Raw genomic sequence first — 24,128 nt, 5'->3', positions numbered from 1 at the left:
AACAATATTATGCAAAATGTATATAAAATAGTTGTTTTTAAGTGCTGGACATATACAAAAAATGATTTTGCTTATAAATTATTTCAAACATTTCAGGGAAAAAAAACACCAATCCTATACCACTGTTTTTAGAAAAAAGAGGTAGGTGAAATAATTGATAAATTATTTTATGAGGTGAAGTATTGATGTTGAAACCAGAAAAGAACATTACAAATAAGAAAGCTACTGACCTACATTGTCATGAGCATAGATGCAAAAGACCTTAAGATTTTAGCAAATTGAACTCAGCAACATAAAAAAGAGTAATATATCATAATCAAATGGAGTTTATGCCAGGAATGCAATATTAGCATTTGAATATAAATTGATGCAATTTAACATAATAAAGAAGAAAAGCATATGATCTTTTTAATAGATGCAAGAAAAACATTTGACAAAATTCAATGGCCTTCATGATAAAATCTCTCAACAAACATAGAAGAGAAGGAAACTTCCTCAACATTATAAGGGCGTCTATGAAAACTCCATTGTTAACAACACATTTAATGTGAAAGATTAAAACATTTTTCTGCAAAGATTAAGATCAAGGCAAGTGTGTAAATTCTCATCACTTAGATACTTCTCACCCTAGACACTTCTACCAGAGGTCTTCAACAATGCAATAGGACAAGAATAAGAAATAAAAGGCAGAACTATAAATGAAGGCATGAAACTGTCTTTATTTGCATATGACACAATTAGGTACATAGGTACACAGACACTCCTAAATAACAAAAGCTATGAGAGCTTATAAGCAAATTTAGGAAGGTTGTAGGATATAAGTTTAATATACCAAACTCAGTTATATTTCTACATATTAGCAAATGAATATCTGAGAACTGAAACTTAATACTATTTAGAATAACATTAAAAAACCAAAATGCTTAGGACTGCACTTAAAACATGTAAGACATACTCTGAAAATTGTAAAATACTGCTAAGAATAAAAGAAAACAAACAAATGGGAAGATATACAATTTATTATTAAGATAATAATATGCAAGAATATGCAAATTATCCCATAATTGATCTATAAATTCACCACAAACCTAATGAGAATCCTGGAAATCTTTTAAAAACATAAATTGATAAATTGATTGTAAAGTTTTTCTAGAAATTTGAAGGACCTATGGGCTAGTGATATAGCTCAGTTGGGAGAGTGCTTGCTTCGCATGCAGAAGGCCCTGGGTTTGATCTCCAGCACCACAAAAAAAAAAAAAAAAAAATTGAAGGATCTAAAAGAAATAAATCAATTTTGAAAAACAAAAATGGTAATCAAGATAGTGTGCTACTGATATAAACAGAGACAAATAGAGATTAAATATAGTACAAAAGTGGTTCTACATGTATTTGCTTTTTGACCAAGTTGTGAAAGAAACTCAAAGGGGAAAGGAAATTCTTCTATCAAATGGTGTTAGAATCATTAGCTATCTCCACAGAGAAAAATTAATTAAAACCCATACCTTGTATCAAATGGAAAAATTAATTTGAGATGGATTATATCCCTAAACATGAAGGCTAAAATCATAAAGCTTCTAGAAAAAAAATTTCAGGTTATTTTTGCAACTTAGATGTAGACAAATATTTTTTTTTCTGGAATCACAAAACACTAATCATAAAATAAGCAAGTAGATAAAATGGACTTCATTAAAATTTAAAACTTCCATTCATCAAAAGATACTGTTAAGAAATTGAATAAGCATTCACAGCACATTCACAGTCTGACAAAGGAGTTATATTTAGAATATAAACCTCCTATGATGCAATTAAAAAAAAAAAGACAAACAATCCAATCCTGTGACATGGACATGAAGATTTCTGCTTTCAAAAAACTGAAGCAGACATATTTGCCCTTATTCTGCATATGTAGCACTGCTAAAAACTGAACATTAGAAGACTGTGAAAGGTGGAGAGAAAATAGACAGCTATAGTTCCAAGGAACAGAGGGACAAATGAGTTCTCTTTTTGCCTCCTATATTTCAGACAGGGTACTCAAGAAGCCACTGCACTGGAAATGCCAATAGACACACATGCATACACAGAATCCCCTAGACAAGACTGTTCACTCCAGCTAATGGACCAGAAAGGGTTAGCTTAAGAAGACAGAAAACTGTACTACAGTAACTACTCTACTTTAGCCAAACACTGGAAAATCTGTGACCCCACCCCATCCCTGCCTGCAAAGAGCCAATGGAGATCCTGAACCTCCACCTGCTGAGATTACAGTGAGCATTCGACTCACCCTCTTTCTCCTGTTGGGTGGGGTCAGAGATCAGACACCCACAGAAAAAGCCCTGGCTCTACCTAGTCTAATTCCAGACCTTTCTACACCATGAGCTGATAAGTCACCCTTTTTAATCTAAACTACTTCAATTAGGTTTAACTAAGACCCATAATTCAACTTAAAACAATTTTTCTTTACAACACTTTTCTTTACAAAATTCTCTTATGTGCTCTCTCATTTTAGCTTCCTATCCTTCCAGGCTTCTTACTAATAATTCTTGTCTTTTCCTTACAGCATCAGTCATGCTTGCTCCATTTGCTTTCGTGCCTCACCTGTATCCTATAGTGTATCTCCTCAATATGCTTTTTGTTTAAATGAACATGATTGAGTTATAATTTGCCTGCAGTGTGTAGTCCCTTATAATGTACTATTTGTTCAAATGACTTACCCTAATAAATAAAAGGGCAGATGATAGATATGTTTATTAGCTCGATCTAATAATTCCACATTGCATATATGCATCAAGACATAACAATGCATCCCATAAATGTATACATTATTATTTGTCAATCAAAAATAATATTAATCTCTGTGTGATGGCCTTTATCTCTAGTTCCACTAAGGAGGCTGAGGCAGGAGGATCATTTGAGTTCAGGAGTTGGAGACCAGTCTAAGCAATATAGCAAGACTCTGTAACTAAAAAATTAAAAAAAGTTAAAAATAATAATAATAATAATTTAATTTTAAAATTAAACAAAAGATACCAAAACAATAAGATGATGAATTATAAGGCATGCACATAACAGTGAAACTACAACCATCACATAGAATAAATAAATAATAAATAAAATAACTATTCTCTATATAGAATATTTCATCACCCTCAAAAATTTAAGCCCCAATGAGATATCACTACTGATGGCACCAAATACTGGCAAAGGATGTGGGGCAACAAGAACTTTCATACATTACTGGTGGTGATATAAAATTGTGTAACCACTTTAAAAATTAGTCTGGCAGTTTCTTGTAAAGTTAAACATACACCTACCCTATGACCTGGCAAATACGCTTCCAGGTATTTATCCAGGAGAAATGAAAACATTTGAACACAAAAAAGACTTGCGCATGAATGTTCATAGAAGCTTTATTCATAAGGTTGGACATTCCAGAAAGAAAATTATATTTAAAAAAACTTTACCAGACTATAGGTGTAGCTCAGTGGCAGTGTGTATGCCTAGCATGCATGAGGCCCTAGGTTCAACTCCTAGCACCAAAAAAACCCAAAATCAATGCCAAAAACCAAACCAAACAAAAAACAATGATTTACAAAAGCCCTTTACCTAATTCTTTTCTCTTTTCTAGCCTTGGCCTCAATAACTAGAACAACAACAAACTAGAAACAACCAAAGCCCATTCGAAGGAGAATGAATAAAAGAAATAGGCATGTCTATTTAATGAAATACTGCTCAGCAGGAACAACAACAACAACAAAAAACCCTTTTAATACACAGAACACAACTGATGGGCTCCATATTGTTATGCTAAGTGAAAGAAACTTTATATAAAAGGATACATATTATATCATTCCTTTTATATGAAATCCTGGGCCAGGCAAAATCATTCCATGGCAAAAGAAATCAGGACAGTGATTGTTAGTGAATCAGGAAAAGATACACTGGGATACCTGGGCATGGCAGGCATACCTGTAATCCTAATGATTGGAAAGGCTAGGCAGGAGGATCACAAATTAGAGGCTAGCCTCAGCAAGTTAGTGAGACCCTGTCTCAAAATAAAAAATAAAAATGGCTAAGGACTGGGGATGTAGCTTAGCAGTAAATTGCCTCTGAATTCAATTCTTGGTACAGAGAGAGAAAAAGGAGCGAGAGAGAGAGAGGAATTGACTGGAATATTTTGGGAATTATGGTACTATTCTATATCTTAATGAGGTATGTATTATATAGATGTATGCAACTGTTGAAACTTATCCAAATAGATAGCTAAGAACTGTCATTTCACTATAAATTATACTTCAATAAAATGGGAAACACTTAAAAGAAATAAACAAATCTTTTATATGCAAATTTCCAATCATACAAAAAAGTAGAAAGCATACCATAGAGACTACTCTATCATATTGAGTAATCATTTGCTAACTTCAGTTATTGGTAAAATGCTTTACACACGTGTCACAACTGGTCCCCACATGTTCTTGAGCCAAGAATGACTATGTGTTCTGTTCACTTTCTAATGAAAGACCGTCCCTCCCCATCTCAACAGGCTCATGCTTTGAGGAATGGTGGTATTGTTTTTGCTTTCTCAGGGATTTCAATGGAATGTCAGCATTTGACCCATTGAGACCTTTTGAAAAAACTTGGTCATTTTCAAATATCAGCAGGACTTCATCTTTTAGGGCTTTTCACAGTCAACTTTGCCTTTTAGGAGGAAACACCCAGGATTGATTGATTGATTGATTTTAAAGTAAGCCTGCTATTTTTGCTCTTTCACCAAATAACGAGTTACAGTGACAGTTAACGCTACACTTCTCTTCATTTGTGTTTCAGAAGATGAACTAATAGAGAGAACAAGGCAGTTTTGGGTTAGAATGCTGTTTTTATCAATCATTTGCTGTGTGACCTTGAATACATTTCTTAATCTTTCACCCTCAGTTTCCATATCAACAGGCACAGGAATACCTACCTCATAGTGCCTTCCCATGTACCAGGAGCTTGGTAAATGGTACTACTTCCCTTACCTCTTTAGCAGAAAGCAAGGGTGAAGAATGGTGCCTTCTCTGCATTTCTAAGGTGAGGACTCTCTGAAATTTGTCCTTCTTCAAGGAATTTATACGTGTTCAATTTACACTCTTTTACAAATGAGGTGGGGATGGGTAGGTCAAGGTGGGTGAGGTGGGCAGGGCTGAGGGATCCTCACCTTTTATCTCTTAGACATCATGAACATAACAACTAATGATGAAAATATTGTTTGATGAAAATAGTTACTCTTTTTCTCTGGGAACGAGTATTTGGAAAACCATTTCTTCTTGTCGTTGTGTTCGTTTTTTACTGTTGACTGGGAAGCACTGATCCTGGACTTGGCTGATGTTTGGGAGGCCACTTTCCCTCTAGCTGGTGGTGGAGACGTCAGCATGGGCTGCAGCAATGACTCTCAGACTCTGAACAATGCTCCCCAGTATGTGCACAGGAAAGCCAGCACCTGGTGGCCTCTCCTCCAGCCAGATGTGGGCTCTCTGCCCTTCCTTCAGTTTCGTTTAAAGACAGGATCCATTTAGTCTTTGTCACTTCCTGCAAAGCCACCACACTTCATTCACTGTGAAGCCCAGCCAGATCTCTGTAATAAATTACCTGGGATGCCAAGGCTGGAAAAAGAGGAAAGAAAAGGTAATATGTTTTAAAGGCTGACTTTCTTTTTGCAGTCCTCAGTGTTACCTGCTAGAAGGGGCACAGTTGCACACACTAAGGCGTGTGCTGAGCAGTTTATAGCCTAAGGTTTGGTTGGAAAAGTTTGGTTGGTATATTCCATTCATCACTTATACATTCTTCACATTAAGGGTGAAAATTTTCCAAATTAATTAAACAAAACAACAGGTTTAAAGTGTTAAAAATTAGCATTAGCAGTCTGACGTGGTGGCACATGCCTGTAATCCCAGTGGTTTGGAAAGCTGAGGCAGGAGGATGGCAAGTTCAAGGGAAGCCTCAGCAACTTACTGAGGTTCTAAGCAATTTAGCAAGACCTTATCTCAAAATTAAAAAAAAAAAAAATTAAAATGGCTGGGGATGTGACTCAGTGGTTAAGCACCCCAAGGTTCAATCCCTGATACAAATAAATAAATAAATAGAAAGAAAAATATTAGCACTGACTCTTTGTACAGCATGTCATAAATGTATATTTCACTAACTCTTTACCAATCTGTGAGGTAGATAATATTGGTATATTAGTATCTGCTATGATTTGTATGTGATTTGTTGCCACGGTTCATGTGCTGAAGGCTTCTCTTCAGTGTGGCAATGTTGAGAGGTGATGAACCCTCAAGAGCTGGGGCCTAGCGGCAGGTGATTAGGTCATTGGAGGCCCTACCCTTGAAGGAAATAGTGTAATTCTCATGGGACCCTGGTTAGTTCCTGGGAAGAGTAGGTTACTATAAAGTGAGGCCACCCCAGGTGTTCAGTCACTTTTACACAAAGCCAGCAGTTTCTTCTCCTGTTTCTCTGCCATGGTGTGACCCCTCTCTAGAGGCTAAACAGAGGAAGCTGCCCAATTTTGGGCTTTCAGCCTCCAAAATTGGAAGTCAAGTTTATCTCTTTTCTTTATAAAGTATGCAGCCTTAGGTATTTTGTTAAACCAACAGAAAGCCGAAAAATATAGTATTTCTCCTTTTATAATGAAGAAACTAAGGCTCAAAGAAGTTCCGTGCTTGTTTGGAATCATATAGAAGGGAAAGAATAAGATCAATTCTTGAATCCTGGCTTCCTGGCCCACTGGATTGGCCATTAAGGCTAGATGCCACCTTCAAGTTTTTTGAAAACAGAGCTAGTTGAGTGGGCCGACAGGACAAGCTTGGGTACCCTTCCCTAAAGGGTTCCCATTTTTTTTTTTTTTTTTTTTTTTTGGTGAAGCACCATCTGTGATATTGGAGATCCAGGGTGAGAAGTGGAGATGTACAGACTAGACCTGAGATGATGGCCACCAATTTCACAGCCAGTGCTTGCAGAGCAAAGATTAGTATGACACTCTAGTGGATTCTCTTGAGTTGGATCTTCTTTCATGTATCTCCATTCTGAGGTTACCTGTCTTCTCCAAAACCGGGAACAAGCAATGAAGAGTGGACAGCAAAGAAAAACAGACCACATATCATTTCTGAGGTATGTCAAGAAAGCTACCAAGGGAGGAAGAAATCCATAAATGTACAGATAGAATACCACATAATTTTCTCCTTTTTAGATGAAAATCACTGTGTCCCAGAAGCAGAGTAGAATGGTTGCCAGAGGTTGGGGGTAGGAGAAGTGGGGAGATGTTGGTCAAAGGGTACAAAGTTTCAATAATGCAGGATGAATAAACTCTGCAGATCCAATATACAGCACAATGATTATAGTTGGTAACACATATGCTATATGTACTTGAAATTTGCTAAGAGAGTAGATTTTACATGTTCTCAACACACACACACACACACACACACACACACACACACACAGAGGCAACTCTGAGGTGATAGATAGGTTTTAGGTTTTAGCTTGAACACAGTAATCATCTCACAATGTGTATGTATATCAAAACATCACATTGTAATACCACAAGTACATAAAATTTTACTTAACAAATTTTAAATTGACAAATTTTATTTTTCAATTATAACTCAACAAAATTGGGGAAAATGAAATCCAACCCTGTGCAATAGATTGAGAAACTACATTGTAACATATGACTATGAATTTAGCAAAGCTTTTAAATATATTTGCATTTTACTGCTCATAAGAGGACCTCAGTGCATTGGAAATTAAATTCTTCAGTGTGGAGAAACCAAAATACTGTGTCCCATTCAGCACAAAGCTTGTTAATTTTTTTTTGGTCAGTTCAGTGTATTTTTGTTAGCAAATTTAACCACTGAAATGATTTCCTTAGCAGAGAATTTTTCAATAAACTTCCCAACATCATTGCAAACTTCCTGTTCCTAACTGTGTTCCTCTTCTCAGGCTCTTCATTGTAGGCGGCAGTAGAGCTGGTAATCAGCAAAAAATTCACTTGGCAGGGTGTGTGTTTAAAGGCCTTAACTTCCGAGGAAAGGAAGTTTTGTTTTGTTTTATGGTTTAGAAAGCATTGCTTTTTTACTTGTGGCATGTCTTTTGAAGTTAGGAATTACTTTTTTCAGATAGAGATGTTTGGTTTAACCTAAATTCCACATACAGGTCAAACATCCCTAATCCAAAAATCCAAAATCCAGAATCTGTTGAGCACCACATTTAATCTTAAGTGACAGATCACAGTCAAAACACAGGTACACTAAAAATACTGTATAAACTTACCTTCAGGCCATATAGATAAGGCATACATGAAACGTAAAATGAATTTTGTGTTTACACTTGGGTCTCATCTCCAAGATCTCTCTCTCCCTCTCTTTACTCCCCCTCTTTATCTTTCTCCTTTTCTCTCTCTTCCTTCTTTTTTCCCCCTCCAGTACTGAGGATTGAACCCAGGGCCTTACACATGCTAGGCAAGTGCTCTCCCACGGAGCTGCATCCCCAACCATGATGTCTCATTATGTATATGCAAATATTTCCCAAAAAACCCACCCAAATCTATGACCTATACCTGAAAATATATTTAATATATATTGTTGAAAATAATGTTTAACCTGTGCTTCTTTTGGACCAAATAAAGGACATATGGGGGATTTTTTTTTCATTTTAGGTGAGTTTATAAGAATAAGCAAACTTTGGAAATTAGAGAAATTAATTTCTGGGGCTTGTAGTCCAAGTTTAAATTCTGGGTCCTTGAACATACTTTTAAAACAAGGACCTCTGACTCTTGATTAAATACAAAATAATTACACAGTTAATGGAGACCTCCTAAAACCAATGGTTATCAGGCTTGATTGCACAAGGAGTCACCTAGAAGTCACCAGAGTGACTTGGAAATTTGAGGCAGGAGGATGGCAAGTTCAAGGGAAGCCTTAGCAACTTAGTGAGGTTCTAAGCAATTTCGCAAGACTCTGTCTCAAAATTAAAAAATTAATATGGCTGGGGATGTGGCTCAGTGATTAAACACTCCTGGGTTCAATCCCTGGTACCAACAAGTAAATAAATAAATAAATAAATAGAAAAAAAGAAAAATATTAGCACTGACTCCTTTTTTTTTAAAGAGAGAGAGATAATTTTTTAATATTTATTTTTTTAGTTTTTGGTGGACACAACATCTTTATTTATTTTTTAATTTTTATGTGGTGCTGAGGATTGAACCCAGTGCCTCATGCATGCCAGGCGAGCACGCTACCACTTGAGCCACATCCCTAGCCCCAGCACTGACTCTTTGTACAACATGTCATAAACATACATTTCACTAACTCATCACACCTAGAGTGTGATGTGTGTTTGGATTTTTACATTATTATTATTATTATTATTATTTTGGTACCAGGGATTGAACCCAAGAGTGCTTAACCACTGAGCCACATCCCAGCCCATTTTCAAATATTTTTTGAGACAGGATCTTTCTTAATTGCTGAAGCTGGCTTTGAACTTGTGATCCTCTTGCCTGAGCCTCTCGAGACGCTGGAATTGCAGGCATGTACCACCATGCCCAGATGTATTATGATTTTTAAAAATACTGCTTCATCAGTCTTGGACCCAGAAATTCTCACATAGCTAGTCTAATCTGTAGCCTGGAATTCCAAATTTTTTTTAAAGTGGGGATGTGGCTCAGTGGTTAAGCGCCCCTGGCTTCAATCTCTGGTACCAATAAATAAATAAATAGAAAGAAAGAAAAATATTAGCACTGACTATGTGCTCTCTATGTGTATGTGCTACCTAATTTTTGACTCAAGTAGAGCTGGTGGCCCATCTGTGCTTCTTTTTCTCTCCAAATTCTCTCTCCCTTCAAGAGCTCTCCTCAGTCCTCATAAACTGTTGATCAACCTGCTGATAAACATTTGGAATAAGGAGGTCTTTTGAACATTTTCAGAGTCCTATCTGGAGTAGTGAGAAGTATTTCAGGAAGAGAAAATAGGAAGGAAGAGAAAAAAGCAGATGGAGAAAGGGAGGCCAGACATAAAGAATGAAATTGGCAGGTAGAGAAAGTGACAGGGAGGTGCAGAGATAGATGAGATAGAGAAGAACAGCCTAAGACAGAGAATGAGTGAGACAGGGGTGGAGAAACCCAGAAAGAGTGAGATAAGAAGAAACAGAAACTCCAAGAAAGGTAGACGGAAAGAGACAACCAGTCAGTCATGGAAAGAAAAAGAACCAGAGAGAGGAAGCAGAGAAAATCAGGCAGGAGACAGAGTCAAAGTGAGAGATGCATGCTGAGCCTAGAGGACAGACAGGGTGAACAGGGACTTGGCAGAGACGTATTGCCAGGAGGAGGAGTATGGAAATTTTTGTATGCATGTCTTACTGAGAAATGAGGGGCAGCCTGAGGGACAGCCTTGCCAGCCACAACCATTGGAAGGCCTGAGTGTAGTCATCTTAAGCAGAAGTAGGATTCCATTTCCCCAAGCCCAATCCCTGCTCTGCCTGGAGGGCATCTGGTGGCTGTGGCTGTCTATGCCTGCACTCCCAGCCATGGGAGGGACTCACAGAATTGCAGAAGGTTGGAACTGAGATCCTGTGGTGGATGTGTGTGGCTTCTTGGCCAGTCCCTACCCATTTACCCTGTTTCCAGTAACAGCCTCCAATGTTTGTGGGGGAAACCAACCTTCCCTACTTTCAGTCCCTGTGGTTTTTGTGGAGTTGACAGTACCTCCCCACCCCAACCCCTTTAAGGGATAATTTCTCTTGTGGTCAGGAATAGGTGCCTAACTCGAGGGAGGCAAATCAGAGGCAACCAGTCTCATTTTAGGGAGCTTGTTGGAGTTTCTAGGTTTGCCTTCAAATCCAGACTTGAACCATGGAAATACTGAGCCAGAACTGAGACTGCCATCTTGCTTCCATGCATAGTCCTAAAATGAAGCCAATCCACAGAGCAATAGAGAGTGAAATGAGCAACTGGGTTCTTGTAAGCTTCTTCTGAACACTAAACGAGCAGAACTATCTCCAGATTTTTTATTGCAAAAGCCAATCGATTACCTTTTCACCTAACAGTTTAAGCCAGTTTAGGTTGGATTTTCTGTCACTTGCAACTAAATCATGATCAACATAATGTCTTAGATATCATGTACCAGCATGTTTTATTAAAAAATAAGTTTAACAAACCTAAGATTTAGCTAGCTAATGGCAGCCCATGAACAGAGTTTTCATCTAGCTTAGGCCTCTCATTTCCTGAACATACTCTTTCCTAATCTCTACCTCATTTTATTTTTAAACAAAATGCCTCCCATCTGAGGTCATGGTAAGCAGAATATGACCGATATCATATTTTAATGTGAACTTATCAAATCCGACCCTTTACTCTTAAAAGAGAATGGTAAAGAGATGCCAAAGCTATTTCTAATGCAGAATTCCACATACTGCAGCATGTGGGTGCAGGACAAATGTTGGAGTTGTCAAACTTTATTAGAATTCTTGGAAGTGTCAACTCTGAGCACTGGGTCCAATATTTATTTTATAAAATTATAACTAAAAATTTGCTGGAGAAGTTTTAATGGTCCCCTGCAGGTGAGCCCACTTGTGAATCAGATGCCTTGCTACATGCAGAGACTCCACAAGTGCTAAATCAGCTGATACCTAGATGATGGAGAAACATTTTAGAAAGAGGAATTCAGGGTTTTTGCTTTCCATAGTTGTTACTGAACCCAGGAGCTACCCTTACCTATGCTTCTCCCCTCACTTAATTCCAGGAAGCAGCTAGAATCATTCTATTTTCATCATATCAAGGAAGGAGTGCAAACAGAAGTGAGAAGTCTATTTCCTGGTTTTTGTGCACCTAGACTATAGGCAATCTGGCTCATAGTGTGTGGCTGGTGCAGTTGTACAGGACACCAAGCTCAATGAAGTTTATCCTCCTGTCTTCCCTCCCTTCCCCCATTCTCCTTCCTCTACTCTACTAGATTTCCTTATGCTCATCTGTTTATATTTGATTGGATCTTTTTATTTATGCATAAAGGTGAAATTCCCTGTGGTGTATTTTTATGTACATATAACATGATTTTTAAAGAATTCATTCTATATTGCCTTCCCTTCCCCATCCCGCCACTCTGCCTCTGGATCCTTTCTTCTACATTACTGGTCTTCCCTTCATCTTTATTATATCCTATCCTTCCCTCCCCCTTTCCTTTATTTTACTCTACCTTCCGCATATGAGAGAAAACTTTGACCTTTGAGTTTCTGGGTTTGGCTTATTTCACTTAGCAGGATAGTCTCCATTCCATTAATCTACCAGAAAATGCCATAATTTCAGTTTTTATGGCTGAGTAGAACACACACACACACACACACACACACACACACACACACACACATATATATATATAATGCTATGTATATATCAAGAAATGTGATATATATACAGATATATATCACCTTTCTTAATCCATTCACCTATTGGTGGGCATCTGGATTGATTCTGTAATTTAGCTATTGTGAATTGTGCAGCTATAAACATTGAAGTGACTGTATCTCTGTTATATGCTGATTTTAGGTCTTTTGGGAAAATACGAAGGACTGAGATAGCTGATCATGTGGTAGTTTCGTCCCTAGTTTTTTGAGTAATCTCCATACTACTTTCCAGAGTGGTTGAACTAGTCTACAGTCCCACCAATAATGCACAAGTGTACTTTTCCTCCACAACCTTGACACATTTATTATTGTTTGTATTCCCAATCATTGCCATTTTGACTGGGAGTGACAGGAAATCTTAGTGTAGGTTTGAGTCATTTCATCTTTGACCATATATCTTGTAAAGTCCAACAGAACAATGGAGTGTGTTCTAGAGACTCAGAGCCTTGGCTCTTGTTCAGGCTGGCTTCCTGCTTCCTCCCCTGGTGGATTCTCTTCCATAAGTTCCGCTGTTACCCGGTAACACATGCCCTGCCTCCTCCAATTTCCTTTACCTGGGTCCTATTCTGTTGTCTCCCAGGGAGCAGAATACAGGTGTATAGAAAGTTATGGCCTAGTTTTTACATCCATTGCATCTGGGAGTTGGGTTCAGACCGGTCTTTTAAGCATCATGTTGCAGGTGTCACAGTCATTTAATGGACACCTCTATAGCATCTCAAGCCTACTTCCAATTCAGGGACTAAGTGCATGCAGACAGGCAATTTGGATTCCATTGGGATTGCCTGCCTATTGTGGACCCGTGGGAAGAGGAGACTGACTTCCTCAAAGCCCAGCCCCAAAATTTTCATTTTGCATCAGGTCTAAAAATGTTGTAGCTGGCCCTGTACCCAGGCCTGAAGCAGCCCCTGGAAATTACTACAACCTTGAGCAGCAGAGAAGCAATAAAACACTACCAATAGCCCAGACTGTGTTTTTCAATCTCCCAGCATTATGTGGGGACAGAAGATTCATCCTTTGTACCTCAGAGATGTAAAGAACTGAGCTAGGAGAGAGCTGGAACTGGGAGAACGTTGAGTCAGAGATGACTTAGCAATGACCTGGGCAGTCAAAGAAAAAGCCAGTAGGAGCAGGGATGCCTTCATGAATAGATACTGATCCAAACCAGGTGAACTCAACCATATAGTGCATATGCATGTGTGTGTGTGTGTGTGTGCGCGCGCGTGCGTGTGCATGTGTGTATAGAGTCCTGCAAGTCAGCCAAAAAAGCCGAATGAGCAAGGGGTGAAGAAACAAAAGAACTGAGGCTGATCAGAGGAAGCCTGTCAGGGAAGCAGCAAAGATGTAGCCAGGCATGGCTTCCTTCTGAAAGTTGTTTAAATAGCTCTTTACGATGTTTTGTTCTATTATGCACATATGTTCCTTTTGTACTTTATTTGGGAGAAAATTTTTCTTAAAAAACTTAGCTAAATGGTTTGAGTTAAAAAATGCTGATTGCTAGAGAAAAGGTCAAGATGCAGAGGAGAGACACCTGAGGAAAGTTAGTAGGCACCGAGTCTCAGAAACACTGAAGAGTAAAGCTTGAGTTTTATTGGGGAAATTTTTTTTTTGATATTTCATTATTTTTTTCTCCATATTTTCTAATTTTCCTACAACAAATGTGCATTACTTGTGTAATTTTTACAAGGGGGAAAGACAACTCACGATGCTCATAGTAAGGATGTATATATAATTCTAATCTCCCTTACTCTGTATTTAAGAGAAGGAATAAAGGTGGTAGTAGTAGTAGTAGTAGTAATAATAATAATAATAATAATAATAATAATAATAATAATAATAAAAGAATAAGTCATAGATAGCTTTATTCTCTTCCCCATTTGCTCAATCCAGACAGAAATGAAAGAACAGACATTCCAGTGCGACATCAGAAAAAAGCAGAGGCCAGAAGTTCCCAAAGGGAAAGATGTCTTTAGAGATCAAAGCCTTAGGAGCCCTCCTTAAGGAGCTACTACAGATGAAATAGCAGCCCACCTGAGGATGAATGGTTATGTACTTTGGGGCCAGGGTGTGGATTTTGTGACCAAACTAATTCCTTATTAATAAAAAGTCTTGTGAAGCCATATAAGTTCCAGGTTGCAATAAATGATAAGAATCCCAGATAAAACAAACTCACTGCATCCAAAGTGCATGAATAGTCTTCTGGAGCTCCTTGGAACTGGGTTTGACTTATGGAGGTTTTAGCTTCACTGTGTGATGCTAAATATGTCACAAGAGAAAGTTCCTGTTATGATTGCACTCATACCTGTGATAAACCCAGACAGAACACACCATTCAAACTGAAGCATCCAGAGAGATCGAAAGGAGAGTAGAAAAATCAGATACAGAAAGAAATGGTGCTGATGACCCAGGGGAGATAACTGATTTGTTCTTATAGAATCAGAGTGAAAAAGCTTCTTCAGAAGGGGTCAAATCCCCAACACATTTAGAAGCATGAACACCCTTCTTGGCTCTGTGCCCTTCTCCATTGATGTGGTCTCTATGCAAAGAGAATTGGATCCTGGTTCTCAGAAGCTCATGTTTCCTGTTTGTCAGGGATCTCATTTAGCATTTGATGGGAATTTTGTCCTTATCAGCATCATTTTTCAATATTCCTCACAATGATACAAAATCAAAAGGTAAGAAGAGTCCCTTTGGGATGTTTTAGATTATGATTCACCAGTCCCTTCCTGCCTCACTGGGCAATCTCATCTATATACAGAGGTCCCATTGACTCCTATGGTCCCCGTCAAAGCCAAATTCAAGAATGGAAAAGATGAGCTGGAGTCTCTTTCTTGTTGGACTCATCGGCTAATTTCTGTTGTAGTCACAGGTCAGAGGACCTTAGCATGAAAGAGGCAGGAATAAAAGAGCTGTTCAAATACAGGGGGTTTCTAGCATTCTGACTGTAAATGGATCCAATAATTTACATGCAAACCATTGAGAAGGAGATGAATGAACAACAGAACTCTGCAGTGTCTTTTTTAACATGCAGTTCACCCTGTTTTAACATGCAACTAAAGGGAGTGCTGCTGTCAAAAAGCTTTGCCAATTTGCCAATTTTGTATCATTTTACTTCAATCTTGGAATAGAGAAGGAGGAACAGAATTTAAGAAAGTTTATTCAAACCTGTGCAATCTAAACTCTTTCTAGAGACATAGCAACATTGGGATTTTGAAAGGCTCACTTAAAGATTCAACAAAAAAAATTTTTTAAAATTATTAACTTAGACTAGAAACTCTCTATACAATATCCCTCACTCTCTCAGAAAGAGAATGGAAGAAAATTGACCATGGCATGTTTAGAGGAAATTTGTTCTTTGGAAACATGAGTATTTTTGTGTTATCTGTAAATAAATCACAAGACTTATTTGTCCACTCCTCCATTAATCTTTTCATTTTGTTCATCTAGTGAACATCTATTAAGTCCCTTCTATGTGTTAGTGACACTGGTAGACATAGAATGTATAAGATTAAATCAGGCTCTGGTTCCATGTCGGATGAGTTAGAGAGAATGAGAAAGCTTGATTTTTTTCCCCCACTTGGTGAAGCCACAAAATCTGGACAGACTACATGGAGCAGGTATTTAATACCAAGAAAAGTAAATAGTAGCTTGTGGATTGGGAAAAGAACAGAATCTGATGGATCACTAAGTTGTTGGTAAGTTTACTACTATTCCTCCATCTGGTATCCCTTGGCATGAATCCAAGGAAGCCCCCAAACCTAGAAGTAGAGTAGGGAGGGAAAACATGTCCTAAAGCCCCCATTTTTCTTTTTTTTCTTTTCTCTATTTCTTCACAATCCAGACTAAGGCCCCTTGACCAAAACTCTGAGGGAGAGGAAACTTCCTTTCTGCTTGGAAGAATCGTGGTCCCAATGGATAGCACAAATTCCTGTTTTTTAAAATTTTATTTATTTACTTTCATTTTTTATTTGTTTTAATTTGTTACACATGACAGTACAATGATCTTGACGTATCATACATTTGAATCAAATGGGGTATAATTTCTCATTTTTCTGAGTGTACAGGTTGCAGAATCACATTGGTCATACAGTCACAGAGATACATACAGCAATAATAGTGTCTGTTTTATTCTGCTTGTCCTAGTACCACTTGGCCCCCTGTGAAAAGGAGTCTGATTATATTTTTGATGTCTGCTGACAACTTTCAAGCCCTACCAAATTCCCTTCCCCTCCAGCCTGGCCCTGGTGGGAAGTGCAAACCATGAAAACTCTAGCCCACACACAGAAACTCTACCCCAGATAGCCTAAAAGTCCAGCCAGTTTTCTTTCTTAGCTCTTTGCAACCATTTTCAGATCAGCTCAGGATACCATCTTTGATTTCCCCCAGAGAACTTCATCACATGAGTAATGGACCTTTTTATACCCTCTTGTTGCATGTTGGCATCACAAATCTCAATATCCAAAACAAATTTAGAGTAGAGGGTCCATCTTGTTTCTACAAGTGTCTACAACAACCCTGAATATGGGCTCAATTGGGAAATGTTAGGCAAATGAGAATCAAAATGGGAAACTTCAAAGAACCAGAAAGTACCAGAGGGATCTTTGAGAGTAGGGAACTGGGAAAGTTACCAGTCAAGTTATTTAAGAACGTGCACCTTATTCCCAATTTGTGCATGAAGACTATATCATAGATTTTGAGGAACATAACTAGAGGTGAAACCATTGTCCAACTGCCCAAGTAGGCTACTAGGTGGCATATACATCAGCTAGATCTGAGAAGTACTGCAAAAGTTTTCAAAACAGAACTGACAGGAAAACCACTACCCACAGAAGACTGGTCAGAAAACTTGGTGTTTAAAACCAACTAGGTTGATAGCTAAAGAAAAAAAAATTGACATTTTTTTTAGGATTTAAATAAGACCCAGAGTTACTTAAGATGATATTTAAATATCCAGTACATAGTCTGAAATTATTCAGCCTATGAAGAACCAAGAAAATGTCAACTTTGATACTTACAAACTCATAAACTCCACGTCAAAAAATTCACTCACGATATCTAAGTTTAAAAATTCAAAAGTTCATATGATGCCCTTTGCTTATAAGAAGTGCTCAATCTAGTGTGGGAAATAGAATCATAAATGGGTAAAGACATAATGTTTGGTACCGATGATGACAGCGATATGGATAGGCCAATGAGGGAGCATAGATGGATACTAAACCTAACTTAGGAAATAGAGATCAGGCAATTTAGATTGGCTTCCAGGAAGAAAAGATACTTTAGTTAGGTCTGAAAGAATTGTAGACAAAGAGGACTTGGAGAAGTAGAAGATATTTACACACCTAAGTAAGGGATAACATGATCAAAAATATAAGGCTAGTTCTGTTTAGTTGGGATATTTGCCGTCAAGCAAGAAGTGGCAGAGAAGGGTGGAATGCCAAGGACCTGGTCATGGAAGCTTTCAAACACCACCACATATCACATTTAATCCTTCAGAGCATCCTATCCAGAATCTGATCATAGTTCTGTCAACACTAACACCATAGCCACAGTAAAGTTATGGCACCTATTTGGACCTTGGTTTCTTGTGGCAGGAATTATTGGTACATACCCGTATCTGTGTGATCTTACCTGTTTCCCAGCCTCCTTTGCAATTGGTTGACTGCATGATCCATTCTGCCCATGACTGTGAGGGAAAGTGATACATGTTATACTTCAGATTTGGACATCTGAAGTATCAAGGTGCCTTTCCTGAAGTCTCTTTCCTTCCACAATGACCATGTGTTTTAGGGCCATGAGAGAAAAGGGAAGGAACCTGATCATTGAATCATCCCTTAAAGGAGAGTACCTGACTAGGAACATCTATGAAGAAGTTTTCCCAGGTGTGTAAATAAACTTTTCTTGTTTCATAGTTTATTAATGCATCCTCATCCAGCCTACCTAACAGTTTCTCCACCTCTTTATCAAGAGCACAAAGAGCCTCCCACCAAAGTCATTTCTGGCTCCATAAGTCCAACTTAATGTAAAGAAAGCCCTCTTCCACTCATCTGATTCCTTTCTGGTTCTTTGCCCAAACTTGATTTGTCCTGCCTAGGTTCTTTTCCAGGGACTTCCGAATCTTGCCTTGAAAAATGATCACGATATCTTAGATGCTCAGGATTCAGTAGGCTCTCAAAGTTCCCCTAGTTTACCTTACTTTCTGGTGCCTGACTCACTTTTACAACAGCTATGTGATGGTTTAGGTTCTTATTGAAAAGCTCCTGTAATTATAAATTTGTTGCTCTTTCTATACAAGAGTTCTCCTCACCTCTACATCCTAAATACGGATACTGCACTGCCTGTATGTTCCAATCCCCATAGAATGTGTTTACGATCTTTCTATTTCATTTTTTTTTTCAAATGAATAAGTAGCAATTCCATTTAAGTGAATGAATAGTAACTTCATTTCATTTGGGAAACCTGAGTTTCTTCCTGATCTTTTCCCAGCAAGGCAAGAGTTCTTTTATTTCTTTACTTAATGAACTATTTATTTAAGGAGGTTATGTGACCTATGTGTGAGAGTCCAGAAATTCTCCTTATATCTGTCAGTGCCATTTTTCCACAATTAGAAAGCATTTTTTTAAAAGGGGATCTTGTCTGCAATGTCAAGAACAAGAGCAATAGGAGTCTCAAAATTCAACTTTTGGAAGCTTCAAGACTATCTATATGCCCTTGGGGGAATGTCTGAAACTACAAATATTTTCAAAAGTTAATACTATGAAACAAAAACAACATAAATTGCATCCTCATTAGGCTGAAAAGTTTTAACATGAAAATTATTTGTAAGGAGAGGTTCTGTCTTGGATGCAATTGCTGTTCAATTATCTGTAATGCTGGATAATTAATCACAATTTATAAAAGGAAAAATTAATAAACTGAATATGTCAAAATGTAAAACTTTTTTTCTGTAAGACTCTCTGAGAGCATGCAAATAAAAGTTGCAAATAAAATATTTGCACATCACAGATGTTCTAAAAGACTAGTATCTAGCATATATAAAGAACTCTCAGAACTCAATGGTAAGAAAATAAATAATCCAGTTAGAAAACGGGAAAAAGATGAAATAAGCCCGTGAAAATATGTTCAACATCATTAGCCACTAAAAAAATGCATATTAAAAGCATGATGTGTTAAAAGCATGATGTGTGGGGCTGGGGATGTGGCTCAAGCGGTAGCGCGCTCGCCTGGCATGCGTGCGGCTCGGGTTCGATCCTCAGCACCACATACAAACAAAGATGTTGTGTCCGCCAAGAACTGAAAAATAAAAATATTTTTTTTTAAAAAAGCATGATGTGATATCACTATATACCTATCAGAAGAACCAAAGTATAAAAGAGTGACAACATCAAACGCTGGTAATGATGTAGAGAAACTGAATCACTCATGTTGCTGGTAGGGATGGAAAACAGTATAGCCACTCTGGAACATAGTTTGTCAGTTTCTAAAACAAAACAACAAACAAACAAACAAAACAATGAAATATGCTCCCATACAACCCAATAATTCTACTCCATGGCCTTTATTCTAGAGAAAAGAAAATGTATGTGCACACACAAAAATATGTACTTGAATATTTATAGAAAGTTTATTCCTAATAGCCAAACCTTGAAACAATCCAGATGGTTAAATTAACTGTGATACATTAATACTATGGAAAAGTAGCAACAAAAAGGAGTAAGTATTGATCCAGGCAACCAGCTGGATGAATCTCCAGAGAATTGTACTGGGTGAAAAGCTCATCCTCAAAGGTCACATGCTATATCATGCGGGAAGCCACCTGTGAAGTACTTGAGGGTCTTCTCTCAGTATGGCAGCCAGGGAGATTTTAGGCTTAACCTTGGGAACTATAGATGGCCAAAGGCACGTGTCCTTTATCTCCTCTCTACTAGGAAGATCTCTCAGAGTAACTCCAGAGATGGGCATAACCCATTGGGAACTGGACAACCTACCTATAACCTTTTTTGGTGAAGAACATTCTATGGAAGGCCTTTGATGTCCCCAATATAAACAAAGCAAGTGCGGGTTCCATTGGCCTTTTTAGTATAGAAGCTGGATCTGTGTGATTGGCTAGCCCATCCTGTCCTCGCTTTCTGAAAATGTTTCCTGTGTCCTGTGGTTTTTTCGTTGTTCTATTTTCCTTAGCTTTGATTTTGCAGCCAGCCCATTCCACCGATGGGAACCCTATTCCCATAGCCTGCGTGGGACGTGGGTGAGAGTATCACATTTATATCTGATTCTTAAATGTACAATTATAGAAATGAAGAACAGATTAGTGGTTGCTAGAGGTGAAGAGGGGGATACAGTAGGTGGGGAAGTGGGTGTGGTTATAAAAGGCCCACAGGAAATGTTTTGATTCATGAATGTATCAATGATATTGTAATATAGTTTTAGAAAATGTTACCATTGGGGAAAACTGGATAAAGAGTACAAAGAATCTCTGTAATTTCCTACGACTACATGTGAATCTACAATTATCTCAATATAAAAAGACTAATTTAAAAATCACTCCTCATGCCTGTGTTGTAGCCCATGCTGATTAAATTACCATGTCTATGGGTGGGAGCCAGGCATCAGTATCTTTCCTACCGGAAGCCAGTTGTGAGCAAATCTGGTAACCAATGAATTAGGCATCTTAAAAGCCTCTAAGGAGATCTTTAAAGAGGAGGGTGGAGAGAAGTTTCCCCAAAGTTCTATCTATAAACAGATTTTTGTAAAAGGGTACAACAAAGAAGCACTCTATCATGTATTCTGGTTATAAGCACAGTCAATATGAGGGAGAAGCCTTGGGCACTTTTTATTCATCGGGTAGGCTCCTAACCTTAAAAAGCTTCACTAGCTGAAAAGTAGCCTAAAAGCCAACATTATTAACCACTTCATTACTGGAATAATTTACCAAAAATGTTTTTAAAAGTCATTTCATAAATACTGAAATTTCTCCCTATTTGTCTCCATCCTAATTTGCCCTTTTTTTTTCTTTTCATTTTTTTGTCTTTATTAGAACATTTGATCCAACATTATGTTCTTTTTTTTAAATTAATTTTTATTGTTGGTTGTTCAAAACATTACATAGTTCTTGATATATCATATTTCACACTTTGATTCAAGTGGGATATGAACTCCCTTTGTATTTTATTTTTTGAAACAGGGTCTCACCAAGTTACTTAGGGCCTTGTTAATTGCTAAGGCTGGCCTCCTGCCTCAGCCTCCCCCAAGTTGCTGGCATTATTGACCTATGTCACCATACTCAGATTTAATACTCTTTATTTAAAGTCTAGTCGAGCTGAGTTATTTGATTGTTAGGTGTTCCTGAGTCATTCGACTGTTAAGTGTTCCTGAGTCTGCCTAATGTATCACAGGAATGTTGCTCTGTTTTAAAAGTAACATTCCATTCACACCTGGTGGTGTTAAAGATTTATTCTCCTTCCTTCCAAGAAATTTCTTAGAGATCCTACTTATACTTGTTAAAACAAGCAGCCTCTTAGGCCAAGCTGTAAACATAAAGAAGAGAAAAATTAAACTCATTAAACTTGTACCCAATTTGACCTTTACAGTGAATCCTATTGTATCATTGAAAGGATTTTTAGAATGTTCCCTAATTGGATGTTTTCAAGTATTATCATGCTCTATATTTGGCTTAAGCCTTCTCTTGGGATTTTTCTTTTAAATTAAAAATATTGTTAAATACATTAGTAGAGTAACACTATTGTAATGAGAAGTGGTAGTCTTATCAGATGATAATTGTTTTTCTGTTCTTATTGCCTTGAGGTTCCTTTGCTCAAAGAGGCCTGAGGAAGACATCTGGATTAACCCTGTACATTAAGTCTTCTTCCTCACCACGCCCATTTTCTATTGGATTTCACACTCCAAGAATCACAAGTACAGTAGGAACTCTGGGCACTAACAGAATAGGAAAGATTGAACTATCTTTCCTATTTCTAAGAACTCTCTTTTAAGTAAGATCAAGTGTTGTTCATGTATGCTAGTCAATGCAGTAACTTTCATCTGCCATACAGAAGAGCAAACTTGTTTTTATTATTAAGCAAAACAGAAGAGTAAAGAGTCATTTCATTTAAGACTGAGGCTCTTCTGAACTTACATATACACAGACACATAGCGTTAAATTTAGTTATGACAACCAATGAAAAACAGGCTGCACACAAAGATTACCTTTCACCCCATGATGTAAAGTTTCCACTCAGCAACATCTGGAGGCTGCAAAGTCCAGATGATTTAAATAGACGACTCAGAGGCAGGAAACCATACTTAGCCGTGGTTCTTTGTGAATACAGCTTCTTGCTGAACCAATTCACTCTGCCTCTAATTCACGATTTTCCAGCCCCAAGTACCCTCATCTTGTTTTCACATGTCACGGGCCCTTTCCCCACCGTGAGCCTTGGCTCAAGCCATTCCTGTTGCCCAAAATGTGCTTCCCCTGGCTCCATGCCCATTGGCTGCCTCTCAAACTTCAGGTTTCAATTAAAATAATATCACGTCCCATCCCTTTCCCTCTAGAGTTAGTTAGTCTTTTGAGTTGGCACTCTGCTTATTTCCAAGTCCTTCTCCAGACTTAATATCTAATAGAAAAATATCTACGAATTAATAAATGCTTCCTCCAAAAATTAATCCATCAACAAAATGCTTTCTTTAACTAGAAACAAAACAAAAAAACCTCCCCAGATATCACACCATTCCCTAACTGAATTTTAATTACAATATTTTTAGTTAAATGCACACATGTAATAAAAACAAAGAACATGATGATTAGCTCAGTCATTTGGGATCAGAGGCGGCCTTCTAACAGTGACCGAGAGGTAGTCATGCAGAATTTTAAGCAAAGTGCCACATTGAGCAACCTGTACATCAGATCTGACCATTCAATTCATACGTGGTCCCTCTTCAGAAAGATTATATGCATCTGTTATGCATCCTGTTCATCCAGTCAGTAAGGCCTCTCAAATGCTTTATGAGTCTTGTCGACCTCTTCCAAAGCTATTAAGCTCCTGGAGAACAGGCACCAGTCTTTAAAGAGTAATGGCAAATGCTATTGTGTATCTCCTGTGAGACAGTCATAATACTACGCGCTCTCCCTTAATGACAAATCTATGCAATTAAGCCATAGTTCAAACCCAGGCCAGAAGGACCCAGAATGACCCCTTGACCTCTACACACACTTTTCTTAATCCTGGGCCTGACACTTTACATATCCTCTGCCAAGTTGCCTCAATTTTCTCCTCTGATATGGGGAGGATGGCAGTGTCTACCTCAGAGGATAAAGCTTAAGAAGTTGGACATAGGTCAAATGCTTAGAATGGTGCCTGGTACACAGTAGATATTACTGGTAGGAGATGTTGTCCTTACCATTACTTACAGGAAAGCTCAGTGTCCCAGGAAACTCCTCAGTCCCATTTTAGCATGCACAGTCCTTGGCAAAAGTTCATCCTGGATCCAGATGACTAGTCTAGAACAGGGAGTCTGCCAGTATTCTGGTGGTCACTATCCACTGCCCTGCATCTCCTTCAGAGCCTACCTCAAAAAATATCCTTCTCTCTCCTGTGATTGGCTTTTTTTTTTTTTCTTCCTGACACAGTATTTCAGAAAATTGTACTCCTTAGTCCTCAGAGTGTAGTCCAGAGATAGTGTATGGTTTTTGCACATTCTTCCACATA

Source organism: Callospermophilus lateralis, chromosome 6 (assembly GCF_048772815.1).
Source record: "Callospermophilus lateralis isolate mCalLat2 chromosome 6, mCalLat2.hap1, whole genome shotgun sequence".
Taxonomy (NCBI): Eukaryota; Metazoa; Chordata; class Mammalia; order Rodentia; family Sciuridae; genus Callospermophilus; species Callospermophilus lateralis.
The sequence above is the reverse complement of the archived record's forward strand: the minus strand, read 5'-3'. Positions refer to the sequence as shown.